The sequence below is a fragment of the Bos indicus genome, chromosome 23 (assembly GCF_029378745.1).
Source record: "Bos indicus isolate NIAB-ARS_2022 breed Sahiwal x Tharparkar chromosome 23, NIAB-ARS_B.indTharparkar_mat_pri_1.0, whole genome shotgun sequence".
NCBI classification, from domain to species: domain Eukaryota; kingdom Metazoa; phylum Chordata; class Mammalia; order Artiodactyla; family Bovidae; genus Bos; species Bos indicus.
The window spans coordinates 42,518,002-42,542,973 of NC_091782.1; the positions used below are offsets into that span (position 1 = coordinate 42,518,002).

Sequence of the window (24,972 nt, forward strand, 5' to 3'; positions counted from 1 at the left end):
CTGAACATTGCATACAACAAAAATGGGGCTTTTTTCTGGAAGATCAGATATTAATAATTTCTGGACAGATGTGGTGTTGCATGGGTTACATTTTGAAAAATTCTTTTCTGGATGTGTTTTCTTGACCTATTTGAGCTTTGCTGCCTTTAAAAAAATTTAGCTTCATTGAAAAGGCAGGCCGTGTTAAACACTATATTGTACTTTACTGAATTGCAAGGACAGTCATAGAATCAGAATCTTAGAGCTGAAAGAGCTTTAATCTATCCTCATGTTCTAATTTCACAGATGAGAAATCTGAGGCATAGAGAAGTTAAATGATCAACCCCACAACACACAGCTTGTGTGTGTTCAGTCTGGGACTGAAAAAAACCATCTCTCCAGAGACACCTGGATGAGTGTTTTTTTTCTTCATTGGACGTAGCTTTTTAGCTTCAGTTAGGATTTTTTTTTCGTTATTGAGATTATTTTTTAAAATAGATTGGCCTTGAAAATTTATTATTTTTGCTTACTTGAAATATGTCTATGTTATCATATAACATGGGAAATGTATACACAAACGCTGCAGAGATTTTAACGTGCCGTAGCCATTAGGTGTTTAATCCTCTCTGGAAAGAAGTTGATTTGTTTAAGAAAAGCCCAGTGTTGTGTTAAGTATACACTTGGAACAATAAAACATCACCTCCTAGGTATTGGGAATGAGAGTGGGAGGGGTAGGGAGTGGCCGGTCCTGTGGGCAGCTCAAACACATTTTTGTTCTAGCCTCTCACATGTTAACACAATAATTTATCAGAGAAGGCCTTCTTCAGCGGGACTCTCTAATGATAGAGTGATGTGTTGAGACTTGAAGGTTCTAGGCACTGCTCGAAGGAATAATGAACGCAGTCAGTCTGCATGCAAGTGAAAATTTAATCACTGAGAAGTGGAACCGGTTGCCCCTTTTGTTTGTTGGTTGGGTCTTTTTCTCTTTCATCATTGTTTAATTTTTTTTTTTTAATTGGGGAATAGTTGATATATAATTTTCAAATGTATGACACAGTGATTCACAAGTTTTAAAAGTTATACTCCAAGAGGTTGTAGTTTTTCTCCCCGCCCCCCCCTCCCCCCCCTGCTTGTTACCCTGTGGCATTATCTCTGCTGTGACCTTGGGACAGATGGTTGGGGTGGGCAAGTACACGCTCCTGGTGCTCGGAGCAGTCAGGAAGCATCGCATGAGATGTGTGTGCAGCACAGCCCTACAGACTCAGGAAGGGACCTCGTTCTGTACCTTGGGCAAAACTTCCCAGGGCCTGGGGGGGGTCTCTTCCCAGTGGTTGAAGCTATTTATTGATGAGAACGGCACACACTGACTCTCAGGACTTGATTATTTATTTGTACTATTTGTACTTGGGTGCTGTTTACTCCATGTGTGGCTTTGTTAGAAGTGGGTTAAAAATTTGGAAGGAAGAAGTCTTTGGTCCCTTTGGGAAGGCACAGGTTGGGCATTTCTCTACAGAGAGCAGTACCCGGTGAGTAAATTAAAAACACCTGAAGCTAATGAAACTCTGATGGGCTTCCACTGTGGCTCAGTGGTGAAGAATCTGCCGGCCGATGCAGGAGATGCGCGTTCGATCTCTGGCTCGGGAAAATCCCCTGGAGAAGGCCATGGCAACCCACTCCCGTATTATTGCCTGAAGAATCCCATGAACAGAGGAGCCTGGTGGGCTACAATCCATGGGGTCACAGGAGAATTGGACATGACTGAACGACTGGACAGGCAAACACGCTGATGCAGTCAGGGGAACACTAGCCTAGGCCTTGAGGCCAAGGTCCTAACAGAAAGTGAGGTGGAGATGAACAGATGAGTCCTGTGCTCATTCCTTTCCTAACTGAAAAACCTAGAGCAAATTATGGAATATTTTGGAGCCTCAGCTTTCTTCACCTGTAAAATGGGGATAATAATTCCTGCATCCTGTCTGAGGATGCAATCTGCTGACGTCTATGAAGCCCTACACAGTACCTATACTCTCAGTGGTGGGCCTCTGTATATAGAGGGTTTTTTCCCACTCTTTGTAGCTCTCTGCCTTGATTCATCCACTGTGAAAAGAATATGCTTCGCTAGATGATCATTAAGCACTATTTTGGCTCTTTTAACCAATAAATTATCCTCTTGATAACAACCCCCTCCAAAAAATATTGAAGATTAAGCCCAGTGGGAGCTTTGTCTCTTTTATGAGAGAATTGGGGAGTGAGGGGCAACTGTAGGGAAAAATAATTATAGAAAACAAAGGATAAGAATTTTAAGCTAATAAGGACCTACTGTATAGCACAGCGAACTCTATACAATACTCTGTAATGGCGTATATGGGAAAAGAATCTAAAAAAGAGTGGGGATATGTGTGCGTATAACAGAGTCACTTTGCTGTACACCTGAGACTAACACAACATTGTAATCAACTATACCCCAATAAAAATTAAAAAAAAAAAATTTTAAAAAAGGAAAATAAATTAGGCTAGCTTTCCACAGATTACCACCACCATCTCCCCTCCCCCAAAATTTAAGTGCAAAGAAGCGGCTAATAAAAGCTCTAAAATACTTTTAGTACAGAAAAAGAATGGAAAAAGTGTTGTTAGAAAGATGAATAAACAGCTGTATTCTATATAGCATCTCATGAACTTTTTTGAGATGGATTTGAAGGGAATTGAAGGCTTGAGAAGGGTCTTCAAGGAGTCCAAGGGTGAAAAAGTTAATAGATATTTAAAGAAGTGGAGTTTGTAACAATTTGATGGATGGTAATGATGGATTTACTTCTTCTTAGAATTATTTTGTCCTTAACACTTAATAATACAGTCTTCCTTTGGTATCCATGGGGGATTGGTTCCAGGGTTCCTCAAAGGTACCAAAATCTGAGGATGCTCAAGTCCTATCAACCTGCTCTTGGTTGAACCCAAGGATGCAGAACCCACGGATAGGGAGGCCTGACTACACCGTCGCTAATAATATGTTAAGGAATTTTCCTGATTTGTAATCCGAAACAAAATTATCTGATATATATGCTGCAATGGAAGTCCACTTAATAAAATGCATCGATAGGTATGCTAGTTTGACGAACTTCCATTCCTCACCTCGCTGAGGCATTTCCACTTTAAAATGGTGATGTTGGCACTAAATAAGCCCAGGGCAGTGTCCTCCAAGAGTAAAAAAGCCATGCCAGAATTTCCCTAAAACTCTTATTAATGGAAGTATCATATCCACATAGCAAGGATGTTTAAGAGATGAGCTGGCAAAGTATTACACTAAAAGCATCCCTAGTTTTTTTTTCCCCTCTTAGCTTTTAGAATCAAAACCATCTTTTTATTGAAAACGAGAAGGGGAGAGAACTCTTCACATTATTCTTGTGAGAGGTGTCAGAATTCTCTGGGTCCACCTAAACGTAAGGGCTTTTACAACAGCTGGACTTCTGAGCAGTATAGATTTGCAAGTAAATTTCTTTCCTTCAAATGTTCCTCTCCACAAGAGAAGGCAAACCCATTACTTCTTTAGAATTTCTTAATGATTATTCACTTCTGTTCTTACTTCAGATTTCCCTAGTAAAGATTTAAATATTTAATTTTGCGTACTCCTGGAATTAACTGCTTTCAGATATAGTATATTGACTCAGAATATTTAAATACATCAAGTGCTGACTTTGTTAGAAGGGGAAAAAAAAAAAAAACAAAACCTCAACGTTTTCAGGCAGAAATCAATGCAAAGTGTGGTATGCTGCTGCTGCTGCTAAGTCGCTTCAGTCGTGTCCGACTCTGTGCGACCCCATAGATGGCAGCCCACCAGGCTCCCCCGTCCCTGGGATTCTCCAGGCAAGAACACTGGAGTGGGTTGCCATTTCCTTCTCCAATGCATGAAAGTGAAAAGTGAAAGTGAAGTCACTCAGTTGTGTCTGACTCTTCGTGACCCCGTGGATTGCAGCCTACCAGGCTCCTCTGTCCATGGGATTTTCCAGGCAAGAATACTGGAGTGGGTGCCATCGCCTTCTCCCAAAATGTGGTATAAAGTTTCCTAAATAGAGTACAGTAGAGTGAACATAATTTAACTTTCTTCTTGGAGATTTATTGTCATTTCTCTGAAGTGATTACACTGATATAGTAGAGTCATGCATGAGGCCCCAGAAGCTCATAATTCTTTTTGATGCCATGGCCTCTGCCTTATCCACTTTTCTTGATTGTCATGTCTTAAAGCTCCTTTCATTTGCCTGTATCTGATCTGTTGTAAACTTAAGGGAAACCAGATAAGCAAGCTTATAAAATTACTGGGCTGGATTGTATACCCTGATTCTAACCCCTGACTCTCTCCAGCTATTCAGTTTGGCCCAAGGCAGTGCTGGCCACGTTCTCTGTGGTGGAGACTGAGAGATTCAGGAAGGACGGTTCCCAGCTAAATTGGGCCATTCATATATAAAGTAAGGGCTGTCTGTGTGCATGACATTTAAAAATTTTAGTAACAGCCCGAAACGGGCATTGGATAAAATAATAAAAATAAATACGATCACCTCTCTGCTTAAGCCGTTTACGATTCAAGACAAAGCTGCTAGTAAGACATCGTATAGGACTTCATTGCTTTTACTGCAAGGTATACATAAAGGCCTGTTAAGGTATAGACCAGGAGCTTCAGAAGGGATGTCAATGCCAGCAGGTCCCAGAGTGCTGGATTTGTCCCACATGCCTGGCTGGGCATGGTGTACGTAGGTAAACACCTGGTAGACTGGTGACTTAGAGATACTCAGGGCATTTGTCTTCAGCCTCTGTGATCCCGGGCAGCAGAAGAGATCTGAATAGTATGGGTTTGCTAACGCTGCTTCTAGTCAGCTCCTTTTAGCCAAGGGAGGAGTAGCTGAGGATTTTTATGCACACACGAAAATACTTACTTGGCTCATAAGACAGGTAAGAAGACAGAGTGATAATTTATACCTCGTGGAGTTTTTCTTAAGTGTATTTTCCCTGTAAGTAGAAATAGTAGTTTATAAATGGATCTTTTCAGAAAGATGATAAGTCATACCTTGGGAACTCAGAATACATTTCTCACAGAAACAGTGTGTGTGATAGTGGGGTCCCAGGAAAGTCCACAGAGTACCCTGATGACCATAGGACCCTGGCCATCACAGTCTTCATGGAGATTGGAGCCCGGGAGCCCTGTTGTTTAGTTGCTAAGTTGTGTCCGACTCTTTGCAACCCCATGAACTGCAGCCCGCCAGGCTCCTCTGTCTATGGGATTTCCCAGGCAGGAATACTGGAGTGGGTTTCCATTTCCTTCTTCAGGGGAATCTTCCTGACCCAGGGATCAAACCCACGTCTTCTGCATTGGCAGGTGGATTCTTTACCACTGAGCCACCAGGGAAGCCCCTTAGCTGGTGGTATATGACTCTGAAGAATGGTCCTCATGGTTTGTAGAACAGTGAAAAATATGAGTAGAAGCAGGTCATTATTTAACTGATAGAGTGAGTGAAACTGGCAGACAGCCTGATGGGAAGTGAACTCACTTTTACTGAAGTGGGTCCAGAGAGCCCAACTAAGAACAGGAAGGAAGTTAAAGGTAAGGAGAGTTGGACTCCACTTGGGGAAGAATGTTCTAGCATCAGGACTGCCTAAAAATAGAACAAGCTGATTGAAGAGGTAATGAGACCTCTGTCACTGGAGATGTTCAAGCAGAGGTGGGAGGACCTCCTTAATTCTCCAAAATTCTCCAGAGGTAAGCCGTCTGTTGAACAGAGGGTTATAATGGATGACTATTGCTTTTTCTCCCAGCACTGAGATACAGGACTTAGGCACATTTGTGTTCCAGTTTTTAATTGGAAAAGATAACATAACAGCATTGTAGTAATTTTGACAAAGGCAAATAGCCATACCCCTAATATGGTCTAACTTTTTGCTTTGTGTACTATGTTCCTCGTTAGCATACACATAATTTCTGTGAACCAGTGGACAAAAATGAGCAAAATGTTATTTTCCTACTCTTGAGGAGTGTTATATTCAGTATGACTCATCTGTTTTTACACTTCTAAGTACTGAGAATAATAAGATATTTAATGGTGTGTTTTTATGGTATTCCTTGTTCAAATGTTTAAATTCCTTATTAACAAAGCCAAGATTATAATATATTCGAAACATGTTGGAATCTTACAAATTTTTCGTTGTTTCAAGATTTTGACTTTACTATTTCTGTGGTCCTTGAGGATTGCTCAGGACAAAGTTCTTTTGACTTGTATAATTACCACACTGGATTCCCAGTATTTCTTATCCCAGGGTGGCCTGTATCTTAGAGTAAACTCTGATAAAGTGCATTTGGGGATGGGATGTTGAGCAGAAGCTTCCAGTGACCAGAGAACCTGTGATTACTCTCTAGGTCATGAATTTTCAAAGATCTTGAATATAATTAAATACATTTCTTAATAAACTAGGCTGAACATAATTTAATCTTTCCCCGAAGGTACTTCAGAGTCTTGGAGTGCTCTGGGGTCATGGTGAACATCAATTACCTTCTCACGGTGGGTGTGCAGAAGGAGATAGTTAATAGAGTTCCGTTTGATCGAGTCCTGAATGACCAGACATTTGTTCTATTATTATAAGTAGTCCAGTGTGAAGACTGGAACCAATGCTCAATGTTAAATTCTCAGGCTGGAGAGAATGTAATAAAGACGAGCTCTTTGGTTTTGAGAGGCTGAAAGTTGCTAATAATTCACATGGCTGTGGTAGTTCAGAGCACTTTTTTGAATCCTTTAATGCACTGTCACATACATTGTCTATTAATTGTTACTTATAACAATCCTGGGGAGAAATACAAGGCAGCTGGCATCTCATTTTTACAGATGAAGCTCAGCAAGTTTAAGTGACTTGGGAAAGGTCACACAGTATTTAGATAATGTGTGTGTGTGTGTGTGTGTGTGTGTCTGAGGCTAGTTGACTCCAAATTCAGTGTTCTTTTTAGCATCCCTAAGGATACTAAACCTTGGCACAGGTGACAGTCTTGAGTCCTGACGGTGTTCTCTGGGCTGTATGTGTATTACCTCACTTAGTCCTTACAACCACCTGATGAGCTGGTAGGTAGCAGGTCTTTTGGTATTGTTATGATTCCATGTTAAGAGATGAGGACACAGAGGCACAGAGGGGTCAGGGTGTATAGCTAGCACGTGGTACAGCTGAAATGTAAACCTAGGAGCTTGAGCTCCAAAGCCTGCTGCTGCTGCTGCTGCTAAGTCACTTTAGTCATGTCCAACTCTGTGTGACCCCATAGACGGCAGCCCACCAGGCTCCCCCGTCCCTGGGATTCTCCAGGCAAGAACACTGGAGTGGGTTGCCATTTCCTTCTCCAATACATGAAAGCGAAAAGTGAAAGTGAAGTTACTCAGTCGTGTCCAACTCTTAGCGACCCCATGGACTGCAGCCTATCAGGCTCCTCCATCCATGGGATTTTCCAGGCAAGAGTACTGGAGTGGGGTGCCATGGCCTTCTCCACTCCAAAGCCTAGGTCTCATCATTATGCTGCCTGACTGCTCAGTGTACAGATATACAGCCATTGAATAGATCAAGAGCTATGCATTTAAACGTATCTTCCTATCTTTGAAGACCTATCTGCCACCTTATTTAGCTTTAGAGCCTGTTTCTTCATCTGTAAAGCAAAAAGGTAGAATAGCCACTTGAGGTACGTGTAAAGCACCTACTATGGTGCTTATTCCATGTTGTCATTCAGTTGCTCAGTCTACCCCATGGACTGCAGCACACCAGGCTTCCCTATCCTTCACTATCTCCCAGAGTTTGCTCAGATTCATGTCTGTTGAATTGGTGATGCTTATTCCATAGCCTTTATTTTTCAAAGTGGTTGCTGATTTTGTTACCTTTATTATTAGGCATTTATAATGGCTAAAATCATATTAATTTTTTTAAAAGAAAAATTTATTTGTATTTACTTCCCATTACGCAAATGTGGCTTCCCTGGTGGCTCAGATGGTAAAGTATCTGTCTACAATGCAGGAGACCTGGGTTCGATCCCTGGGTTGGGAAGATTCCCTGGAGAAGGAAGTGGCAACCCACCCCAGTACTCTTGCCTAGAAAATCCCATGGACGGAGGAGCCTGGTGCAGGCTACTGCCCATGGGGTCACAAAGAGTCGGACACGACTGAGCGACTTCACTTTCACTTTCATGCAAATGTGAGTATATTAATTGGATCTAATTGTCTTTCCCAAGTCCTTAAAATTGGCAAATCTTATAATTACATTTGTTCATATTATACCTACCTATACCTAGATAGCATATTAAAAAGCAGAGACATTACTTTGTCAACAAAGGTCCGTCTGGTCAAGGCTATGGTTTTTCCAGTGGTCATGTATGGATGTGAGAGTTGGACTGTGAAGAAAGCTGAGCGCCGAAGAATTGATGCTTTTGAACTGTGGTGTTGGAGAAGACTCTTGAGAGTCCCTTGGACTGCAAGGAGATCCAACCAGTCCATCCTAAAGGAGATCAGTCCTGGGTGTTCATTAGAAGGACTGTGCTGAAGCTGAAACTCCAGTACTTTGGCCACCTCATGCGAAGAGTTGACTCATTTGAAAAGACCCTGATGCTGGTAGGGATTGGGGGCAGGAGGAAAAGGGGATGACAGAGGATGAGATGGCTGGATGGCATCACCAACTCGATGGACATGAGTTTGGGTAAACTCCGGGAGTTGGTGATGGACAGGGAGGCCTGGCGTGCTGTGATTCATGGGGTCACAAAGAGTCAGACACGACGAAGCAACTGAACTGAACTGAACTCATACTTAATTTATAAGTTTATTTCATTAGAGAGCCAGCAAGTTATATGAGGACCCAAAGTAATTGTCCAAATTATTTGTCAGATAGTTTATTTGGGGCTGAGATAGAGCTGCTAAAGTATAGGTTCGGATTTAAAAGCACAGAGAGAAATGTTGATTTCAGTGGTTGCACACAGGTCAATTATATGAACTATATGGTGGTCATTAGAAAATATACAATGATCACCTTTATTCTGTCTGAACACCCAGTGCGTAGAGCTTCCATTTCTATTCTATTCCAACTACATTTGCTTTTTCTTTTATTATTTGTTCATGGTATCTTCCCAGTAACTATTTATTTGCTACCCTTTAATTAAGGTGTTTTCTTGATGTTGTGCTTGGGGCTGTAAGCTCTTTATAACCTGAGAACTGTGTTGGCTTAACTAATGGTACCTACTTAATAAATGGAAGTGATGGTAACTGTTTAATAGGTGCTTTACATTTTTAACTTTTTACAAATATTAAAAAAAAACCACCTATCTTTTCACATTTGTTTACATTTCAAATAGGTATCTTTTTCATTTTTCCTTAGAGGAAATGATAATACTGCATATGCATTTCCAAACTATGCATATTTCTTCTTCTTTCCTCTTAGGAGTTTTTATTCATTCTTTCAGTACATTTTACAGAGTATGTGCTCTGGGCTGCATATTCCCCAGGTCCAGGGAGTATCATAGTGAACTAGACAGACCAGGTCCCTACCCTCAGGAGCTTTGCCGTGAGACTTCGTGATGACTGTGGTGAAAGGAACATGTCAAGATTTGGGACCTGCTTCCAAAGGAATGTTTCTGTGACACTTTCCACGAGATTCTGGCCAGAAATTGTCCTCGTCACTGCAGAATACATGAGGCTTGTATCACAGATTTCATCATGCACTTAAATGCAGGGAGAAGCACAAGTGGTGTTTGCGAGCACTGAAAGCATGAGTTGTCTTTCGGCTCTTTTCTCATTGTCTCTCTTCCCTCGCGCCTTTCCTTTGTCACATTCTCAGTTTTCATAGCTTAGTCATTATCTCCTAGTCCTTTCCTAAAACGTAATCGGGTGACCTAAGGGCAGGAAGGTTGTCTGAATGGCACCAGCATGATTTATGAAGGGGCTTGGATGTGAAAGTTTGCCACGCTGGATGGTCAGGTCTGACCTGAGGCAGTGCTAACCCAGTTTGTGTCCAGTAGACTGATGGCGTCACCGACTCGATGCACATGAGTTTGGGTGAACTCCGGGAGTTGGTGATGGACAGGGAGGCCTGGTGTGCTGCGATTCATGGGGTCGCAAAGAGTCGGACACGACTGAGCGACTGAACTGAACTGAACTGAGACTGTATCTGGGCAAGTCACTCTTTGTACCTCCATTTTCTTGTTATTGGTGTCAGAAGTTGCAGTAGCATCATTTTCTAAATTCCCTGCCAATGCTGCAATTCTGTGATTCAGATGTTCCTGAAAAGTTGAGTCTATTTTTTTTTTTTTTTTCAGTAAGTGGAAATCTATTTTCCAATGAGCCTGGAAATCTATTTTGCAATTATTCTCTCCCCAGGGTTTACAACTTATCAGCTGTGTGCTGTGGCTTCTAACGCTGTGACTGCTCTAAGCCCATCAAGAGGTTAATTACTTGTAAAGAATAAGGAGCTGCTGGAGACCTGTCACACGTCCAGGAGAGCTTTGGAGTTTACCTCTTCGGTAATGTGAATAAACAAATGTCCTCCTTGTATCTAGTTTCCAAGTGGAGGCATGACAGTACTGGGCTGTGTGGCCTGGAGAAGGTCAAGTTGCCGATGGCATTGAGTACCGAATATCATCATCTATCAGGACTGTATTCTCTGAGAGCTTCTCCAACCAGAGAACAAATAATGTTTTTTATTTTTATTTTTTTCTTCATGTCCCCTCCCTCCTCTATAATATTTTTTAAAAAACAACTTATTCCTCTATGGTTTACCATGTAAACCTTTTTTTCATTTTTAAAATTGAAATATAATTTGTGGTGTTCCAGGTATACAGCAAAATGATTCAGTTATATATAAGTATTTAGTTATGTATATATATTCAGTTTTTGATTCTTTTTCATTATAAATTATTACAAGATGTTGACTAGAGTTTCTTGTGCTATACAGTAGGTCTTAAATAGTGCCATTTTTGATTGTTTCATCTTGTTCTCCTGTAGTTGCTAAAAACTCCAAATGAGGAAGCAAATGAGAACATTTGTCAAAAAGCATTCTAACTGCCAACACAGTTCATCTTCTTTCCCATTCTTTTCTGTCTGGAGTGGAATAGCCCCAGGCCTTTCAACTTGCTTTCCTATGACTTAAGCAGTCCCAAGCATTTTAGCCCCATAATACTGCCTGACTCACAGGCTCTGTCCTGAAGAGTATTGTCTTGATTTGCTTTAAAATATACCAGACAGGAAATTCCTGCTGCATATAGGAAAGGTATATGTTTACACACACACACACACACACACCACCAAACATATCTATTTTCTTGCTTCCTTTCAGTAAAGCATGACAGGAAGGAAGAAGAGCTATCTACCCAGCTTTTGGTAGTTGTCAGGAATGTCATTAGTGGGAATCTCAAGATGTTAAGCTTAATTTTTGAAGTAGTTTATTGGTAGTTCTAGAATGGCAGTGCTTTTTAGATAGCCCCATTACTTCCATGGTAGCTCAGATGGTGAAGAATCTTCCTATAATGCAGCAGACTTGGGTTCAATCCCTGGGTCGAGAAGATCCGATAAAGGAGGGAATGGCAACCCACTCCAGTGTTCTTGCCTGGAGAATCCTAGGGACGGGGGAGCCTGGTGGGCTGCCATCTCTGGGGTTGCACAGAGTCAGACACGACTGAAGCTACTTAGCAGTAGCAGCAGGACAGCAAGGATCACCAGGAATATTCTGTAGAAAGTGGGCGTATAATGAATTCCTTCTTTTCCCCATTCCCCTTATTTTATTTTTTGGTTTGCTGTATTATGTTGAGTGAGGATGGGTATATTCCATCAACAGCATGTTACAACTTGTCGAAAATTACTCAGCCTTCAATGTTAGCGTGCTTCAGTGTTGAACAGGTACTTACTTAACCATTTCTGAGTTTCCTCGGAGAACCGTGGGCAAAGGCCAGAGTCAGGCGTTTTTCCTGTCACTGGGATAGAGGTCTCAACCAGGAAAGCCTTGAACTCTTAACTGAGTTGGTAGGCTAGTACCACCTTACTGCTGGAGTTAAACTTAGAGCCCTTTTTCTTCTTATTCTTTCTGTGACGTCAGAGCTATTTCAAGAACTATTTCTTGGGACTTCCCTATTGATCCATTGGCTAAGACTCTACCACTTGAGCCTGGGTTTGATCCCCGGTCAGAGAACTAGATCCCACACGCCCAGCTAAGACCAGCACAGCCAAAAAATAAAAAGAAGAAGAGGAATTACTTCTTCTAAGAAAAATTATTCACTTGTACCACGTGTGTTTTCTCAGGTTATAGGAGAGGGATGAACTCCCAAGAGGCAGACATTTCATCAGTCCATTTTTTTTTTAATCAAAGTTTTTTAAGAAAAGCCACTAAATGATATATTTCATATTCATGGAAATTCATCAGAGTTGTTTTGGCCTACTATCTCCTGTCTGACTGCTTTTTACTTTAGGTAACTGCTGTGATACAACTGCCTGGAGTTTGAAAATAAGCTGAAGAGCTAATGCTATTAGTAAGTTCTCAACTGTCAGTGTTGTAGGAACTCAGTAAGCATAATCCATAAGTGGTCCCTGGAGGAACTGAGTTTTCATGGGAATGTCACGTACCTTTGCTGTTAGAAGCATGATGGTGTTAAAGGTGGCCACATAAAGGACAGTTTCTGTATGCCTTATATTGGATTTGATGAGGCCTTCGGACAGAGGTTTTTTTTAGCCTCTTAGTTGCTATGGCAATACTGATTTTTATAGAGGTTTGGTGACCTCTACAAGTACCAAATAAAGTTAGATATGATAAAGGAAGCCATATGTGTCCTAAATACAGATATATAGATTGAATTTATATGCATGTTTGCCTTCATACCCTGTGGTGCTTGTTATCGTGTGTGTGTGTGTGTGTGTGTGTGTGTGTGTGTTTCTTCTTTTATCCAGGCTTCTTGAGGAAAGAAAAAAAAAAGACACTGATTCATAGTATCATTGTCTTTTGTTTTCCCAGGAAAATTCTGGATTTGTTTCTAAATTCATTTTTCTATAATCCTGAGTTTAATCTCTCCAGATAAATCTTTTTTTGTTCCCCCTCTTGCAGACACAAGACACTTGGCTTTGTGTATGTGAATAGAAGTCAGGTTCATCTCAAGGAATTAGAAGACATGCCAGTAATTTCTTAGGGCTCTTAAGTATGATTTTTCCCCCTTGTTTCTTAATCTATTGCCCTTTAAGACTTTCGTTTTAGGTGTCTGAAGGTGAGATTGGAAGATTCTAAGAATTTACTGGTCATATCAGATGGTCTGCTAAGTCATTCAGTCGTGTCCGACTCTGTGCGACCCCATAGATGGCAGCCTACCAGGCTCCCCCGTCCCTGGGATTCTCCAGGCAAGAGAATCCACTGGAGTGGGTTGCCATTTCCTTCTCCAATGCATGGAAGTGAAAAGTGAAAGTGAAGTCACTTAGTCGTGTCCGACTCTTAGCGGTCCTCTTAGAGGACCCCATGGACTGCAGCCCACCAGGCTCCTCCATCCATGGGATTTTCCAGGCAAGAGTACTGGAGTGGGGTGCCATTTCCTTCTCTGAATATCAGATGGTCTGGTCCCTACCAAATATATTAACATATCTGTAAAGTAAACCCTTTTGGATATTTTCTCATGACAAAAGTAGAAAGTTTAATTTTGGAGATGAAGAGGTTTTTCAGATGTATTAACTAGATTTTGTTACAGTGAGGTGAGAGGTACTTTTCAATGGAACATTTCTTATGTACTAGCCAGTGGATGGCTTGGCTTCCTGGTTGTAATTACATGCCAAAGGCTTGGTGGTTATTATTTTAGAAGTTGAGTTCATCATGGATTCCCCAAGCACGAAGAGTAGTGCACCCTGATTGTCCACATTAAGATTGTAATTCCATCCAGGGTTTACGGTGTCATCATAGAAACTAGATGGAATTACAGCCCTAGGCACATTTTGGAAGACTATTTATTGACATTCTTTATAAAGTTAAATAATTTTGTAATGGGATTTAGAAACGTAATCCTGGCCACATAGAAAGTTCTCAGTAAATATTTGTTGTTTATTTGATTGACTTCATTTACACCTTTAAATAAACTTTTTTTTTTTTGTTTAAAGTCTGGGGAGGTTGTACTTAAAAGTATTTGTAGGGCTTAAAAGAAATCTTGTCGGAAAAGGCTCTTAAGGTTTTCTGCATGTTATGGATGGAAAAAAATTGGCCCCCATATGAATATGTTAGTTAACCTTCTTTGTTTCTAGCTTGAAGTATAATATTAAATGGGTCTAGTGTCCAAGAATCTTTATTTTCAGCAAGTTTGACCATCCTGTGTATTTTGTTTTACGTAAACATCTGTTTCCAGCATAATTCTCGAAAACCTGTGTGTCTCATACCTTTGAGGTGGACCCCTATGAGGGAAATAACTACACAACCAGAAACTCTGGTTGTCTGTTGGAATAGCCAATGGGTGCTTTTCTATTTAACCTTAATTAGAGCAAGAACTATGAGAATAATTCACTAATTCATGGTGTGTTACCAGATTAGAAATCACCTCTGTTTTTCATGCTTCTGGACGTAGTACTTCAGAAGACTATAAGGTTGGAAGTTCAGAAGGAGACATTATATATTTCAGAATCTGATATGGTTTTTCACTTTAGAGTCTGTGTTATTTACTGTAGGATGATTATATATAATCTTTGTAACAAGGTATTACTGGAAGCACTATGGCCTGTACCATCATGCCCTGCAAGATACAGTATCAAGATGCTAAAAGTCAATATGTTTTGAGTAATTTTTTGAATTTGCATTCTTGTAAGTAAATACATACTATCTCTAGTCTATACACAAACTTTTAAAAATGAAAGAGCTCCAGGATCAAAAAATTTAAGTAATACATGGTTAAGATGGTTAATACATACGGAGAAGGCAATGGCACCCCACTCCAGTACTCTTGCCTGGAAAATCCCATGGATGGAGGAGCCTGGTAGGCTGCAGTCCATGGGGTTGCTACGAGTCAGACACGACTGAGCAACTTCACTTTCACTTTTCACTTTCCTGCATTGGAGAAGGAAATGGCAACCCACTCCAGTGTTCTTGCCTGGAGAATCCCAGGGACGGGGGAGCCTGGTGGGCTGCCATCTATGGGGTCACACAGAGTTGGATACGACTGAAGTGACTTAGCAGCAGCAGTAAATACATAACAGGTGGAGCTAAGGTCAATACTTTCTGCTCTCAAAAGAACTTACTGAAAAAGAAAATATCTTGGGCTTGGTACCACTTGAAGCATGTTTCATCTTTTAACAGTTTAAAGATTGAGCAATGACCGGTTTCTCTGTTTCCTGATTTGTTGCCATGCAATAAAGGCTAACTTCATTTTTAATCACCTGTACACAATGAATACCTGTAAACATTTAATGTCAGCTGTGTAAGTTAGATGCCAACTTAACAAAATCTGACTCCTTGATGCATCTTAGCATGAGCAGAGAGCAGCCTTCTCCAGCTTCTAACAGGGAAGACTGCTGCGTTTTACATAAGTTGACTTTAAAAGTGGTGGTTTTTTGGCATGTGGCGTGGGTGCAGCAGTAATCCTGAGCCTGCCTTTCAAAATGTGCAGAGATGCGTCCGGGTCTGTGGGCGGGGGAACCACCTCTGTGCCCTCACTTGTTACTCATTCAATTGTTCCTCACCAGTAAAGGGAAAACCCAGAGTCTGTACCCAACTCGTTCTCAATAATGGGGGGTGGGGGAGAGGGGCTGGAGATGCCACGATCATTTGCCCAAAGGCTTCATTTTAGAATAGTTTAGCAAAATGCAGTTTTATTATTTGACTTCCAGTGTGTGCGTGCTTAGTCACTTCAGTCGTGTCCGACTCTCTGCGATCTTATGGACCATGGCCTGCCAGACTCCTCTGTCCATGGGATTCTCCAGGCAAGAATACTGGAGTGGGTTGCCATTTCCTTCTCCAGTGTGTATTCCAAGCTAATATATAAATGGCATGAGTGATGAAAATGGAGTATAGTAGTGAACAAAATTTCCCGTGTGCTTACCAGTTCACCTGGTATGACAGTGAAAGCTTTTAACTTTTTTCCTCACATAATAATTCCTGGAGCTGTAAGCTGAAGAGGGTGTGTATGTGTGTATTTTGTTTGCAAAAGTTAGCAAATATGTTAGTCCATTGATCATTTCCTCGGTTTTCTGAAAGAAAGTTTCATTCAGTATACTTCTGGTTTGTTCACTGTAAAGTCTCGTGCACCTTTAGAATATGAAGGTGAATTAATGAGGAATCCTTTATTCTGTTAGAAAACACTCCTAGGAAGGTGACACTTCACTTGCATATAAGACTCTAAAAATGTAGAGGTTGTATAATGAATTCAAAGAAATTGAATTATGTATTCATTAAGAAGGCATTATCCTTATTAGCAGAGACTCAATGATTGTGGTTTTGCAGAATGCTAACTAAATACTTAGGAAGGAGCAGGAAAGAATGTCACTGGCCTGGCACAGCAGGGGCTAGGGTGAAGTCTCTGGCCTGTCATTAACTGTTGTGTGGCCTTTGACAAATAACCTAACTTCTCTGTGCCTTAGGAAAATGAGGAAGTTGGATTACATCAGTGGTTTTTAAATGTGGCTTCAGAAACCCCTGGAGAATTCTAGGCCTCCCACCAGCCTCTGTTGAATGAGCCAAAGACTTGGAGGTGAGGATGGGGGGTGGGCAGGGAGCAGAGGTTGAGGCCCAAGGATCTCTAAATTAGAATTTCAGTTCATGAAGCCACAAAATCAAATGATCTTTAAGACCACTTCCAAGTCTTCTGTTTTAGTCCCTACAAAAAAGTAGCTCTTGATCATCCAGTAAGGAATTGAGCCTCTCATAAGAGAAAGTTTTCAATGTAAAGAGGGGGATGGATTCATCATCTGCGAAGGCTACAGCTTTCCTGCTGTCAGAGGAGTCTAAGATCTTCCCAGAGGAACAGAGATGAGAGCTGAGAAAGGTGATTTCTCTCTACCATGTCCCCTGTGAAGAGAAACTTAGGAGATGAGAGAAGAAAATCCCTGGAGTCAAGATGCTGCTAGATGTCCCCGTGCCTGAGCTATCACCCACGAGCTGATTTGTCGGCCCTGTGGTCTGCATCTGAGTTAACAGTCAGATGATGAAAAAGTGGCCGTATTCTGTCCTGGTGTCAGACCACGGGGGCGCCAGGAGAAGAAGTGTGGCACGGACCAGGCCCCTGCCAGGGGCGCTGACAGCTCCTTGGCACCTAGAGGCACAGCCTCTGCCCCTACCGCCCGGGCACAGATAGTATCTCAGGGGAATGGGGATGGGGTGCGGGGGAGGAAAGGAAAGTCGCAGGGATCCCGAAGTGGTAATATCCATGGTGGCGGCAGAGCAGTTTGCCAAGAAGAAAATGCTGGCACTAGGTTGCCAAGCATGTTTGTACTAGAATGGGGTTCAGACATTCAAACAGAGCACTGTCTGTTTGCAAGGACTCATGTGAAAGGTTTGTTTGTCCCAAGCTGAAATCCAGGAGGAGTCTGTCTGTCATAAACACTCTCAGGTCGTCTTCAAGCCCCCTTGAATCTGATCTCCAAAAGAGGGGAGACAGTTTTCAGCTATCTAGTGAGGAACGAGATGTTTTTCTTCTAGACGTCGCTGCCTGTGAGACTTAAGGAGAGCTCTCTGTCAAAAGTTCCTGCGGGAGGGTTAACAGAGGTGGAAAGTTGAAATAACCTTAAAGGCACAGAAGCCGAGAAACTGTCCTCTTCATCCCCACAGCCACAATTAGTTTTGGAAGGCTGTCGGTGCAGAGACTCAGGGCCGTTCATTTAGAAAGCAGCTGTGTTGGATCGCTCCGGTGTGTTGGCCCACTGGGTACCATATCTCTTCCGTACCTCGTCTCCATCCAAGGCGAAGAAAGCTGTATCTTGATTGAAGCTAGACTGATGAATGGACATCTAGTTTTGCGCTCTGAACACACCAGCAAGTGGTTGGTGACCTTACAGAAGGAGTCCTTTTTGGTAAATGGCCTGATACATATTTTTAAAGGCCTGATGGAAGAAGGCAAAGGATGCCTTTTCTTTTCTCTCATGTTTTGGAAACCTGGATCGCATCAACCTTCTGGTTGGTTTTGGCTGTCAAGGCTCCTTATGCCAGAGCCAGTGCAAGCCAGGTTTCTGAGGTTCCTCCTGACTCATGTTGGCAGCCTCTTAAAAATAACTGTCCTTCCAAGTTCAGCTTAAATATATAACTCAACAAATAAGTACATATAAAGTATATGAATAGAAGTAGGAAAGTGTGGATTAATAGACCAAAAAGTACCAGTTGTGCCATGAAAAATACTATAAAACACTCTTAGGAAGGTTCTTGCTTGTGTTATTACTTGTGCAGCAAATGTAGAGGCGCTGACCCACTTCTCATGACCGATCATTTCAGATTTCTCTGCCGGAAGGTTGCGAACTGCCAATCCCTTGCACATTTCCTTGATGTCATGTATGCCGTTGCTTTATCCCAGGCGCTGCATGTGGAAGTGGTTCAGCACTGAACCACTTTATCAGTGGTTCTCTGATAAAAAAGAGATTGTGTGACACCCCCCCCTTCCATGTTCCTTCTTTTCTTTCATGAATGTCCTTTGTTGCTTTGAATGAGAAATCCTCGAATATCAAATTACAAGATTATTGCTGATTTTGAAAATGAAAAGTGAGAACAGAGAGTAGAAAGGAGGAGGGAGATGCTTCATGTGGGAGCTGATGTTGACTGTGTTTGGATACACATGTGGGCAGGTATGGAGGGGCGCTCTGCAGGGGAACCAGCTGCTCCCTGAGAATGAGGTCAGGACTCAGGAGTTCTGTGCCTTTGGCGGCGGCAGTCCCTCAAGGATTTTGGGGACATTACCATTAAGGGGATAGGTGACATCAAGCAGGGTTTTCTGGCAATTGTTTGTTGTACAGGGAGCTCTCATTTTCAGGTCCCAGCTGTGTTCAGAAGAGTCAACATGGGTACTTTCAGCACGCATCTTTTTTCCCTCCCAGCTTCTGTTATCTGCCACGTGTATGTTTCCACTGGCATTGAAGCGCAAGGTTCTTAAAATTGCTGACAAATAATCTCTATTTCACATTTCACTGGCACCATGGTCTCACTGTAAATGCTCCCGGTATGTTCTTGGGAAGTTGCATAATTGCAGCTACTCGAGTTGACTGTGCAATATGTTCAGTGACTAATGGCCTAATCAGAACTTTAAAAATATATAAACAGTTCAACAGAAGCCATTGATTCACTGAGCTCTTTTCAGCCAGACAAGGGTGAGCTAATGGGAACGGCAAAGACGGAGGTGTGCAGCTGCGACTTGGGGTATTGAAGTCAGAGCCTGCCTGCACATCCCGCAAACCGCTGCAGCCTTGCTTGTTGGTGGTGCATCATCGTTCATTGTTCCCTGGCGTTGAGCCTGGAATGCCCCAGGGTTGTCCTGAGTGGCTCTTACGGGTGTTCCTTAACGTGCATGTTACACATATGGCAACTCTGCGCCTTTCCTCTAAATGGTGCTCTGGCGAGGCTGCTGGTCTCACGTGTCCTCTGTGGCGTCACCCTGGGGTTCTGAGGATAGAATTACAGCAGAGACTATGCCAGCCTGGCTGCAAGACCTACCTGGGCACATGGTTGATCGACACGTTCTGTCATCCTCAGTGGCACCTTTCCTTCCAAAACGCACAGCTGAGAGGCACAGAGGTAGAGACTTGCAAAGGAACTGAGTAGCCCTGCCCCCCAAAATAAAAGGATCCCCAGAAAAGTTGAGCAGGAGTATCAGTCATCAGTATCTCGTTCCCTTTCCTTAGGGATTTATTAGAGAGCCCCTAAATTCTACACCTCTTACCCCATCCATCCCTTTCTCATAGAAAATTTTTTCTTATCTTCACTCCCAATTGAATGTTTCAATTTTTTTGATGACATCCTTCAATTTCTAGAAGCTAGTCTCTTCTCGATGTAATAATTTAAATCGTTCCTAATTAAAACATTAGGAATTTGGTGTTTTCTAAAACGATCGACTGTTTCCCTAGGTACACGTCAGTTCATTCATAAAGAAAAAAAAATAAAAAGAGTCCTTTCACGCTTTCTGTGTCCCACATTTGTGGTAATGCTTACCCTTCTTTCTGGCTGTTTAAGAATTAAATGGCCAGTGGGCTTCAGTGTGATTTGTTTCACTTGAAAGTTTTAAAGCTACTGGAGTGGAGGTATAATGAATGAGAATTTATTTTGGAGCTCAGGACACTGTGGACTAGAAAACGAAAAGGAAGAAAGGGAAGGAGTAGAAAGAGGTGTCTGGGGGCTGAGCAGACTTCTGGGGGCCGCCCGCACAGGTTAAGTTCTGGTCTGCTCTCGCCAGAAATCTGGGGTACAGAGCCAGGAGCCAGGACAGCATCCTTATCTAACTTAAGTCCTTCACATTCTGTTCAAGTTTTATTATCTGTACTTCATGGGGGAGACCAGGGGTAAAATACTCCAAAACAGTGGAGAAGCAAGGGAAAACAAACAAACAAACAAAAAAACAGGCATGAAGGACCTTGGAAAATCTTTGGTACTTATTTGGTTACATGTTTCATTTTTTAAACTAGCAACCAGATTCAGTATTTTTTAAAGAAAAGACTTTTAAAGTTACTCTTCATGCCACGGCATTAAAAACACAAGATATGAAGCTGCGATTTTTTAAACTACAATAACAATAAATTTATTAATAAGCATTAGAGTTTAAGGGGTTTCCTCTTACAACAGAATGAATTAAAACCTGCTGGAAAGCACGGCCACGTTAGCATTCTTCAGCTAATTCTTGCCTTTCACTCGAGGGATGTAATAATAAGAAAGGAATGGTTTGAGTGTTTGGACGTTATTGTGTGTCCCTCCAGTGAGTCTAACTCAGTGGTTCCCAGACTTCTGTGTGTGTGAAAGTTGCTGTCAAGTGTTGTCTACACAAAATCATGTTTGCAGTGCCTTATGGGGAAAGATCAGGGATTTTCAAAGTGAATTTGAATTATATATGACATTTGTTTAATGTTCGAACTTAACCTCCCACATAAAAACTGACTATTTTTTACTCTCTCTATCCCTCCCTCCTTTCCTTACCTCCTTGCCTTTTTTTGGGAATATTTATTGATTTATTTTCAGTTTTTTAAAATTCATTTTTATTGGAGAATAGTTGCTTCACAATGTTGTGTTAGTTTCTACTGTATAGCAAAGTTAATCAGACACACACATACATGTTTCCCCTCTTTTTTCAAAAAAGATTAACTTTTTTCTTCCCTTCTTATTTCCCTCCCTGTTTGGTAGTTTCAATTCTACAGATCTCTCTCTCTCTCTCTCTCTTTTTTTTTTTTGGTGAAATTAAAATAGTGGTGTCAATTTATATTCAAACCAGAACCTTACTAGCTTGCTGAATATTCAGATCTCTTAGAGAAAATAATGAAAATATGCTGTAAAAGTCTATCTGAATTCCCCATCCGGTGTTCCTACTCAGCTTTCTGCCTTCAGTTTCTCATTTTTAGCTGGAAAAGTGTACCAGCCAAAAGACAGCCAGGTTCTTTGTGAAGCAAAACATATCAAACCATCTGTAGATAAAAAAGTAACATTTTGGCTTAAAAGCCACCTTCTGATGTAAGACAGAATGAAAATTATAATGATTGATAGAGTATACAGTATTGTTATTAAGAATTTGAAAATAAGATTTTCCTATAAATAACTCAAGATATTCCACGTAAGTCAAGACTTATGTGATACAATATGTGCATTTTCTCAAAAATCAAGAGAAATTAAACTAGTACCCAAGAAGTTGGGTTATGAAGTAAGAATGTCAGTGAAGATCCTGAAAGTAATTTAAACATTGGCATTGTACATATTTCACTTATATCTGTCACAGAAGATTAATTTTACCCTGCACTTTTGCCATGTGACATCAACCCCATTAATTTATTTCTGTCATTTCTGGCTGGCAAAATTAAAATAATTCAGTCCTATAAAGAAGCCTTTTTTGCCATTGTTAAAATTCAGTGGCACAAATGAAAGCTACGTCTAAAGTTATTGCCAGGATTTAGGGGAAAAACCAAACAAACAACATTTTGGCTCAAACAGAAGGTCTTTCGGGCAAACAGTCATGGATGAAAGTTGCAAGAAAAAAATTAAAAAACTCGTAAGTTCAGCATGCACCAAACATTTTCAGACAACCATTTAGTGTCTAAAAATTTCACAGTTTGAAGTGCGTGATAGATACAGAAAACAGGGCATGATGGTTGAGGAAAATAGTGAATTAAGAGTAGTAATAGGAAATTGTAAACAATTTTATCTGAATTTCATCAATTGCTTTTTGCTTACATTCACAATTAGTTATCTATTGAAAAACAAATGCAGGTGAACATTTAGCTGCTTAAAAAGGAATTAGCTGCTTGAAAAGACAAGTGTTCCTGTTGAATTTACCTGAAGAGTAAGCCTCAAAACACTATTGTGAAAACACATCAACCTTCACTAGTATGAATGAAGCAGGATACAAGTAAAATGGGTAGAGTAAATAGGATTTGGAGAAAATCCTAGTATACAGGGTTAAATTTTTTTTTAATTAATTAATTTGACCCTTCTAATTTTATAACCAAATACATCAAAAATAAGTTCATGATAAAGCATTCTTTATGGTAAAATCTTTTTGCACATGTTTGATGCTAGTCTTGGAATAGATGTGCCTGGAAGCTGGCTTTTGATCTTACCTGTTGCAAAGTAATACCCAGGTAGTATATAAAATTCTCCCCTCCCCAATATTGTTTTCTCCCATAGCTAGCCATCTGTGAGAAAGCTCTGAGAAACCACTCTAGACCCAATGATGAGAGTACAGAGGGAAAATAAGCCAAGATTCAAAATTATAATTTCATGTCAAGTGTTATCATCAGACATCTCAAGTATTATATGACTTTTAAAAATAAATGTTGTTGGCTAAGCATTATGTGACTCCCTGTCTTCTTATCCAGGTGGGGTTTTCAAACTTTGTTCATTCTGGGAAGGGGGATTTAAAAATAGAAGACGCCTTCCCCCAGTCTGCACATAATTAATACCTGTGTTCCAACTTGGAGCCCATCACTTGCCAAGTTCATTGCTTGTCATCTCGCAGGACTCCTCCGCGGTCCCCTGATTCACGCCTTATTGTTTGTTTACAGGTTTGTCTCCCGGACTAAGGCTGGAGAGCTTTTTTAGGACCAGGACAAACTCTTGTACATTTCCCGTGATGCTTTATGCCCTGTGGCCACTCAGACGCTATTCATTGATTTTTTAAAAAAATTGTTAGCTAGTAAGTGAAAGTAAAAGAGCCAAATGAGGTAAAAGCTCAGATCTGAAATGCTAACAAAATCATGTAGGGGTGCCATGAATGTGGGATAAAATGAACTTGCTATTCTAGATCCTGTGGTGAACTAGAAGAAAATCAATGACTGATGCTCGCGTAAAACTTGTCTTGGTCTGCTGAACGTTCCAGAGCAGAGGCCAATATTGTAGTTAAATCTGTCCTGGAGATGGAACAAACCGAAAGATTTGAACCAAAAAGAATCACACTGAAAGTCTTTGGTCACCATGAACCATCCACAACAGAAAATGTAATTTGTGAGCTGGGAGTTAGGGTGGGAAACCCACGTTCGTGTCCTTTTTATGGAGAAAATATCCATTCTGCCCCTTGTACTGCTTTTTTCATGGCTCTGCCGTTGTTTATTATTATTTGTTAGTATTGACTGTTTATTTTCCCACCACTACATGAAGAGTGCAAGGACCATATTTTATTCATATGTATATCCTTGGGGCCTAGGTACTCAGCAAATGCTGAATGAGGAAATAAGATGTTTCAATTTCCCTAGCAGCGAGCAAGATATATAAAACTGGGGCTAAGACTAACAAGAATTGGTTTCATATGCTAGTAATTGTGGGTTTAGAACTAAAGAGCTACTATGTACCTTATTTTTTGAAAAGTGTGTGTATACCTGAGTAACTTTCAAAGTAAAAATTACAGTTACGGAGTATTCAATCTGGTATTCAGTCCTTTTAAGAGCATCACCCTGCTTTTCTCCATGAGCCAGATAAAAGCTGTTTGTTAGTAGGCAGTCTTTGGAAATCTTAGCTTGTATGTACTTCCACCTGATTGTAAACTCACCCACCCTTCGTACTTTGGTATCAAAGGTGCTGTCATCGTCAGCTTGATGGGGGTAGCCAGGTTGGAGACAGTCTCTGTGCTGTTATCTGTCTTGATGTTTTCATTCATCATGTAACACTTTAGAGTCTGATATTTTGCATATTGAAGACAGTGTGTATGATGTCTGAGTTTCTTTTCTCCCCACCCCATCCTGTCATCATCTTTCCTGGCAGTTCCTACACCCAATTTAATATAGCAAAGAAGAGACTTGTTGGTGATCCGGTGGTTAAGAACCCACCTTGCAATGCAAGGGACATGGGCTTGATCCCTGGTTGGGAGCTAAGACCTGGCATCCTGTGAAGCAACTAAGTCTGAGTGCCACAGCTAAAGAGAGTGCGCCATGACGCACAAAGCCCTCACACGATTCAGTGAAGACCCCATATGCTGCAACGAAGACCCGACACAGCCAAATCCATAAGTAAATTAATATTAAAAATAAATAGCATAGGGGATTCATCTTCACCTCTCCCTGAAAACTCTTCCTGCCTGTCCATTAGCCCTTCAGGTGCCACGAAGGCTTGAATTTCAAATCCTCAAAACAAATTGAGAATGTGTAACACCTTCCCAGAGGGCTTCCCCGGTGGCTCAGCAGTTAAAAAAAGAAAAAAAAAAAATTCCTCCCGCAGTGCAGGAGATGCAAGAGACATGGATTCCATCTCTGGGTCAGGAAGATCCCTGGAGAAGAGAATGGCTACCCATTCCAGTATTCTTGCCTGGAGAATCCCATGGATAGAGGAGTCTGGTGGGCCAAAAAAGAGTTGGACACGACCTAGTGACTAAACAGCACCACCTTCCCAAAAGGTAAAAGAGAA

The 24,972-nt window shown here is 41.2% G+C and overlaps 1 protein-coding gene across 24 annotated transcripts in view; it reads left to right on the plus strand.

Moving 5' to 3' along the window:
• Nucleotides 1-24,972, plus strand: part of ATXN1 (ataxin 1) — a 426,916-nt gene that overhangs the window by 73,010 nt on the left and 328,934 nt on the right. For 3 of the 24 annotated variants that reach the window (XM_070777653.1, XM_070777651.1, XM_070777650.1), the window contains one exon: nucleotides 10,344-10,486. The exons of 18 other annotated variants lie outside the window; for them this stretch is intronic. The gene's annotated coding sequence lies outside the window, so the exon portion shown is untranslated. Of the gene's footprint in view, nucleotides 1-7,998; nucleotides 8,176-10,343; nucleotides 10,487-12,490; nucleotides 24,962-24,972 lie in introns of those variants that run through there. 3 more of the 24 variants (XM_070777654.1, XM_070777657.1, XM_070777670.1) reach the window with 3 other exon arrangements.